Raw genomic sequence first — 6,004 nt, 5'->3', positions numbered from 1 at the left:
TGGTTTCTTTCGCCCCCTCCTCGCGCGCATGCGCAGTTGCCTTTGGTGGTTTCTTTCCCCCGCCCCTGACGCTGGTTTTGAGGGCGGGGTGGGGGGGGCCGCTAGAGCGTGGCGGTGGTAACGGCTTCGCCGCCCCGCCTCCCGCCGGGCGCGCGCACGCGTCGCCGTTCCGCGGGCGCGCGCACGCACGCACGCACGCACGGCCGCCCGCGCGAGCCCCTGAAGAGGCTGAGGGGAAGGAGGACGAGGGGGAGGCGGGCCGCGTCTCCGCCTCCAGGTGAGGGGAGAGGGGCGGTTATGGCGGGGCGAGGGGGAGGAGGGGGATGAAGGAGGGTCGGTTATGAGGGGGTGAGGGAGGGGGAGGTGGAGGGGGGAGGATTTCGTGCCTCTCAGGTGGGTAAACTGAGGCAGGGTGGGGGTGAGGGGGCCTGCCCCTGAAGGGGCTTTTTGTGAGGAGAATGGGGGGGGGGGGCGGCCCTGACATGGAGGCGGGCAGGCCCCGCCTGATGGGGGACCAATTGAGGAGTAACAAAGGACGGCTGAGGGGATCATCATCATCATCAATCGTATGTATTGAGCGCTTACTATGTGCAGAGCACTGTCCTAAGCGCTTGGGAGGTCCAAATTGGCAACATCTAGAGACGGTCCCTACCCAACAGCGGGCTCGCAGTCTAAAAGGGGGAGACAGAGAACAAAACCAAACATACTAACAAAATAAAATAAATGGGATAGATAGGTACAAGTAAAATAAATAGAGTAATAAATATGTACAAACGTATCTGCATATATACAGGGGCTGTGGGGAAGGGAAGGAGGTAAGATGGGGGGGTGGAGAGGGGGGCGAGGGGGGATGACAACTTGAGCGAAAATGAGGGACGGCCTCGGGGCGCAGTGGTTTGAGCGAATAATAATAATAATGACATTTTATTAAGCGTTTACTATGTGCAAAGCACCGCGCTGGGGGGTTACAAGGTGACCAGGTGGTCCCCCGGGGGCTCCCAGTCTTCATCCCCGTTTCCCAGATGAGGGAACCGAGGCCCAGGGAAGTGAAGTATGTTTGGTTTTGTTTGAGCGAATAATAATAATAATGGCATTTTATTAAGCGTTTGCTATGTGCGAAGCACCGCGCTGGGGGGATACAAGGTGACCAGGTGGTCCCACGGGGGCTCCCAGTCTTCGTCCCCGTTTTCCAGATGAGGGAACCGAGGCCCAGGGAAGTGAAGTATGTTTGGTTTTGTTTGAGCGAATAATAATAATAATGGCATTTTATTAAGTGCTTACTATGTGCAAAGCACCGCGCTGGGGGGATATAAGGTGACCAGGTGGGCCCACGGGGGCCTCCCAGTCTTCATCCCCGTTTTCCAGATGAGGGAACTGAAGCCCAGGGAAGTGAAGTACGTTTTGTTCTCTGTCTCCCCCTTTTAGACTGTGAGCCCACTGTTGGGTAGGGACTGTCTCTATGTGTTGCCAATTTGTACTTCCCAAGCGCTTAGTACAGTGCTCTGCACACAGTAAGCGCTCAATAAATACGATTGATGGTGATGAAGTGACTCGCCCGAAGTCACCCAGCTGACAATTGGCAGAGCCGGGGTAATAGTAATAATAATGATGATGGCATTTATTAAGCGCTTACTGTGTGCAAAGCACCGCGCTGGGGGGGATACAAGGTGATCAGGTGGTCCCACGGGGGCTCACAGTCTTCATCCCCATTTTCCAGACGAGGGAACTGAGGCCCAGAGAAGTGAAGTGACTCGCCCGAAGTCACCCAGCTGACAATTGGAAGAGCCAGGGTAATAGTAATAATAATAATGATGGCATTTATTAAGTGCTTACTATGTGCAAAGCACTGTTCTAAGCGCTGGGGAAGTTACAAGGTGATCAGCTGGTCCCCCGGGAGGGGGCACCCAGTCTTCATCCCCATTTTCCAGATGAGGGAACTGAGGCCCAGAGAAGTGAAGTGACTCGCCCAAAGTCACCCAGCTGACAGTTGGCAGAGCCGGGATTTGAACCCATGACCACTGACTCCGAAACCCGGGCTCTTTCCCACTGAGCCACGCTGCTTCAGAAGCAAAGCGTGCTTGGGGAGAGGGACCGGCCGCGGTGTGAGGTGGCGAGACTGGGAGCCCATTCATTCAATCGTATTCATTCATTTAATTGTATTTATTGAGCGCTGACTGTGTGCAGAGCACTGGACTAAGCGTGTGGGAAGGACAAGTCGGCAACATTTAGAGATGATAGATCCCTACCTAACAGCGGGCCCACAGTCTAGAAGAGCAGGCTCACCATAAGAAGGTAGTCATTAAATGTGTAAAAGAAGGAGTAATAGTAATAATTTTGGTATTTGTTAAGCGCTTACTATGTGCCCAGCACTGTTCTAAGTGCTGGGGAGATTACAAGGTGATCAGGTGGTCCTGTGGGGGGCTCACAGTCAATCCCCATTTTCCAGATGAGGGAACTGAGCCCCAGAGAAGTGAAGTGACTTGCCCAAAGTTACACAGCTGACAATTGGCAGAGCCGGGATTTGAACCCATGACCTCTGACTCCAAAACCTGTGCTCTTTCCACTGAGTCACGCTGCTTCTCCACCTTATTGAGCGCTGACTGTGTGCAGAGCACTGGACTAAGCGCTTGGGAAGTAAAAGTTGGCAACATAGATGGTCGGTCCCTACCCAACAGCGCAGCGTGGCTCAGTGGAAAGAGCCCGGGCTTTGGAGTCAGAGTTCATGGGTTTGAATCCTGGCTCCACCAGTTGTCGGCTGTGTGACTTTGGGCAAGTCACTTCACTGCTCTGGGCCTCATTTCCCTCATCTGTAAAATGGGGATGAAGCTTGTGAGCCCCACGTGGGACAACCTGATCACCTTGTAACCTCCCCAGCGCTTAGAACAGTGCTTTGCACTTAAGTCCTTAATAAATGCCATTAAAAAAAAAACGGCGGGCTCCCAGTCCAGAATAGCGGGCTTGTAACCTCCCCAGCGCTTAGAACAGTGCTTGGCACATAGTAAGCACTTAATAAATGCCATCATCATCTGCTGACGATTTGTACTTCGCAAGCACTTAGGACAGTCCTCTGCACACAGCGCCCAATAAATACGATGGAATGAATGGATGAATGAGATGGTGAGGATGGGGGAGAATTGGAGAATTTATTGACTGAGATCAATAAGGTAGACATAAATTGTGTAATAAGCAGTAATAATAACAATAATGGCACTTGTTAAGTGCTTACTATGTGCAAAGCACTGTTCTAAGCACTGGGGAGGATACAAGGTGATCCGGTTGTCCCATGTGGCGCTCACAGCCTTAATCCCCATTTTACAGATGAGGGAACTGAGGCCCGGAGAAGTGATTTGCCCCAAGTCACACAGCTGACAAGCAGTGGAGCTGGGATTTGAACCCATGACCTCTGACTCCCAAGTCCGTGCCCTTTCCGTGGTGCGTCGGGGCCATCTCTCTGTGCTGCCGATTTGTACTTCCCAAGCGCTTAGTGCAGTGCTCAGCACACAGCGCTCAATAAATGCGGTTGTTTTGTGGTCTGTCCCCCTTCTAGACTGGCAGCCCGCTGTTGGGTAGGGGCAGTCTATCTGCCGCCGATTTGTCCTTCCCAAGCGCTTAGGACAGTGCTCTGCACACAGTAAGCGCTCAATAAATGCGATTGAATAATAATGATGGCATTTATTAAGCGCTTACTATGTGCAAAGCACTGTTCTAAGCGCTGGGGGGATACAAGGTGATCAGGTTGTCCCACGTGGGGCTCACAGTCTCAATCCCCCTTTTACAGATGAGGTAACTGAGGCCCAGAGAAGTGAAGTGATTTGCCCAAGTCACACAGCTGACAAGTGGCGGAGCTGGGATTTGAACCTGTGACCTCCGACTCCAAAGCCCGTGCTCTTTCCACTGAGCCACGCTGAATGAATGAATGAACAATGCTTGGCACATAGTAAGCACTTAATAAATGCCATCATCATCATCTGTTGCCAATTTGTACTTCCCAAGCGCCTAGGACAGTGCTCTGTACACAGTCAGCGCTCAATAAATTCGATTTTTTTTGTGGTCTGTCCCCCTTCAAGACTGGGAGCCCATTTTTGGGTAGGGGCAGTCCCTATCTGTTGCTGATTTGTACTTCCCAAGCGCTTAGCACAGTGCTGTGCACATAGTCGGCGCTCAATAATTACGATTGTTTTGCGGTCTGTCTCCCCCTTCTAGACTGGGAGCCCGTTGGTGGGTAGGGACCGGACCGTCTCTATAGAGAAGCAGCATGGCTCAGTGGAAGGAGCATGGGCTTTGGAGTCAGAGGTCATGAGTTCTAATTCTGGCTCCTCCAATAGTCAGCTGTGTGACTTTTGGTAAGTCACTTCTCTGGGCCTCGGTTACCTCATCTGGAAAATGGGGATTAAGACTCCCCAGTGGGACAAACTGATCACCTTGTAACCTTCCCAGTGCTTCGAACAGTGCTTGGCTCATAGTAAGCGCTTAAATGCCATCATCATCATCATCTGTTGCCGAGTTGTACTTCCCAAGTGCTTAGGACAGTCCTCTGCTCACAGTCAACGCTCAATAAATACGATGGAATGAATGGATGAATGAGATGGTGAAGATGGGGGAGAATTGGAGAATTTATTGACTGACATCACTGAGGGGTGAGAGGGGGGATCATGCAATCGGAGGGGAAGTGGTGAAGAAGGCTGAAGAGGCACGTGGTCAAATACTTTTGTTGGCGTCTGATCTAACCGTGAGGAAATGTGAATTCCCAGAAGTGGAGTTAATAAGAATGGTATTTGTTACGTGCTTATTATATGCAAAGCACTGTTCCTAAGCGTTGTGGGGGGATACAAGGTAATCAGATTGTCCCATGTGGGGCTCGCAGTCTTCATCCCCATTTTGCAGATGAGGGAACTGAGGCCCAGAGAAGTGACTCGCCCAAAGTCACCTAGCTGACAAGTGGCAAAGCCAGGATTAGAACCCACGACCTCTGACTCCCAAGCCCGGGCTCTTTCCATTGAGCCACGCTGCTTCTCTAAGTGTGTTCTTATATGTGTGTTTATTCCCCCATATTTGGGGTTAGGAAACATTGGTGATCTTATTTAGGAACACTGCTTTGTGTGAGTAAATGTTTTAGGTATGCTTTGCTGTGAATTGGGGTTTTTCTTGGTCATGGTGGAGAATAATTGTGCTAATAAATTATCAATGTCAGGCACGACCAGTGGATTGCTGTTAAGGGCCCCCCAGTTCTTCTACAACACATGTTAACATTTTGTGATTTGGGAGTCACACGATGGAAGGATTAAGGAACGATCTTCCCACAACAACGATAATGGTATTTGTTAAGCACTTACTGTTTGCCAAGCACTGTTTTAAGCACTGAGGGAGATACAAGGTACTCAGGTTGTCCCACGTGGGGCTCACAGTCTTAATCCCCATTTTACAGATGAGGTAACTGAGGCACAGAGAAGTTAAGTGACTTGCCCACAGTCAGCCAGCTGACAGGTGGCAGAGCCGGGATTAGAACCCACATCCTCTGATACTAAGCCCGGGCTCCTTCCACTGAGCTACACTGCTTCTCTAGCGAAAACACTAGCTTCTGTTAAAAACACAGTTCACAGATTAGTACAGGTAGATTGGGTGTAGGAAGAAATGGTTCTGTGTACATGGGAGCTTTGGTCAAGGCATGGTGCTCCTGTTTTCTCAGTCATTGTACTAAACAGTACTTTTTATGCTTCTGCAACTTGAGTGAATTTAATAAACTAGCAATGAGTACCATGGGTATAGTGATGTAGGAATTTACTCTGATAGGTTTCTTATGGCCCAAAGAATCAATTAATTCTCATTGACAGAATGGTGAGAATGATGATGGTATTTAACTGCTTAGTATGTGCGAAGCACTGTTCTAAACTCTGGGGGGGGATACAAGGTGATCAGATTGTCCCACGTGGGGCTCGGTCTTAATCCCCATTTTACAGATAGGTAACTGAGGCCCAGAGAAGTTAAGTGACTTGCCCAAAGTCAC

General features: G+C 50.4%; 1 protein-coding gene across 1 annotated transcript in view; it reads left to right on the top strand.

Moving 5' to 3' along the window:
* The first annotated feature begins 203 nt into the window (after window positions 1-203).
* The window catches only part of WNK3 (WNK lysine deficient protein kinase 3), a 99,310-nt gene continuing 93,509 nt past the window's right edge, over window positions 204-6,004 (top strand). Inside the window, exon 1 of the mRNA XM_038748279.1 lies at window positions 204-277. The gene's annotated coding sequence lies outside the window, so the exon portion shown is untranslated. The remainder of the gene's footprint in view (window positions 278-6,004) is intronic.

The sequence above is a fragment of the Tachyglossus aculeatus genome, chromosome 6 (assembly GCF_015852505.1).
Source record: "Tachyglossus aculeatus isolate mTacAcu1 chromosome 6, mTacAcu1.pri, whole genome shotgun sequence".
NCBI lineage: Eukaryota > Metazoa > Chordata > Mammalia > Monotremata > Tachyglossidae > Tachyglossus > Tachyglossus aculeatus.
This window is presented reverse-complemented; position numbering and strand designations above follow the sequence as displayed.